This window comes from Biomphalaria glabrata, chromosome 2, assembly GCF_947242115.1.
Source record: "Biomphalaria glabrata chromosome 2, xgBioGlab47.1, whole genome shotgun sequence".
Lineage (NCBI taxonomy): Eukaryota > Metazoa > Mollusca > Gastropoda > Planorbidae > Biomphalaria > Biomphalaria glabrata.
The window spans coordinates 60658576-60660564 of record NC_074712.1 but is presented as its reverse complement, the minus strand read 5'-3'; positions in this window follow the sequence as shown (position 1 = coordinate 60660564).

The window sequence follows — 1989 nt, the reverse complement described above, 5'->3', positions numbered from 1 at the left end:
TAAGGACAGCACTTGCTACTTGCAAGCCGCGTGTGGATCATTATAATAGGCTATAAGTGTGTGGGAAAGTTCAGGGGAATAATTAAAGCCAGAGTAATGTATATAAAGCTACAATTAAGAGTGATTGAACAGCAAGGTGTCATACAATTTAATTTCTCTATGGTTTCTCTACCTTCGATTAACTGTTACTAGCTGTTATATTTGTCAAGGCTGCTAAAAGTCATGTCTAAAAAATGTCAAAGAACTTACAACACTAATGAAATAGATTTTGTGACTGATTATTTCTATGTCCTAATGAAATGAGAACTTATGAATTGTTAACACCAGCAACTTAGCATAAGAAGTAAACATAACAAGCAATCTAAACAGAAGACAATTATAACAACAAAACATAACAACCTAAGTAAACATTACACTTAAACATAACAAGCAAACGTGACAAGTAAACATATTAAATAACTCATAAATAAACTACGATAAATTCGAAACAAAATTTAATGAAATATACAAAAAGACACAAAAACAAAGGTACATTTCTTATTCCATACGCTAGAACAAATTCGTACAAGTTCTCCTTCTTCCCAACCGACATTAGAGAATCAGCCAGGAAAACCAACGACTTGGCAAAGTTTACGTCATTGATTATCATGCATGACTAGATTGACATATGTAATGCATAGGACGTAATTATCGTCTTTTTTTTTAAAGTAACGTCTGTAATGTATAAGATAAGATAAGAGATCAAATATACATTCCAACCAATTTCTTAGTCACGGGACATATACGTAAGTTCCTATCTTAAATTATAGGATATATTTATTTTTGAAGGAGGTGTGGTGGCTGATCGGTAAAGCGCTTGGCTTCCGAACAGGGGTCCCTGGTTCGAATCCTGGCATTTCGAATTTCGAGATCTTTGAGCGTCTCTGAGTCCACCCAACTCTAATGGGTGCCTTGGCATTAGTTGGGGAAAAGTAAAGGCGGTTGGTCGTTGTGCTGGCCACATGACACCCTCATTAACCGTATGTCACAGAAACAGATGACATTTACATCATCTACCCTATAGACCACAAAGTCTGAAAGGGGAACTATTTATTTTTGGAACTGATTAAGGCTTAAAAAGGGATATATTTTTTTTTAAAAGACGAGTCTTTCGAAATTTCCATTCCATTTCCTGACAGCTGTTTACAATTTAGAAATTAAAAATTGCGATATTTTCTAAGAATCCTGTCTGTCCCAAAATGTTTCAGAATGTATGCATCTATTTATAATTTATCAATCTATTATGCACGCGTGTAATTAGCTTCCTTTCTATGAAACGTTATGTTTAGCTTATCAAGTGATTTTTTTTTCACACACATTAAAAAAAACTTTGCTTTGATCTCCCTTCCTCAAGTTTCCAAGAAACCTTGTAGACAAACTGTAATAAATGAAGCATTGATAGATAAAGAAGTAGGCGCATTTTGAAATGTATCGGAAATTTCCGATATGATTCCACACTTCCAACGAAGCAAAGTAAGAACATTTCGGGGGAATTTCGGCCGTTAGATCAGCAATATTGTGATTACAGGAACACCACACGTAGGGGTAAAGAGTCTATGTAAACAGAGGTATTAATACTGACAATGATTTTGTTTGTAATAATGACATGAGGTTTCTCAATGAGTGGAAAATGACTGTAGTTAAGGACGCTTTAGCTGGAAGCGAACTGGGATTTTAATTGGTGTAGTTGGTTTCTAAAAACTAGGAGAGGAGTATTTTTTTGGTACTACATTTGGTGACGTGGGTGTGTTGGGGAAGGGGGAGAAGCAAAGAGGGGCAATGTTCTCAGTATCACCTTATCATAGTTCGTCCACCGTGGTTCGATGATGAACACTTTTGTCTTCCAGGGGGGCTGAGGGCTTTGCACTGGGGGTTTTGTGCCTCCTCGTGTGGCGGGTGAGACCTACGTGAGCCGGAAACGTTCGGTTGCACACTGGGAAGGTTACTGCA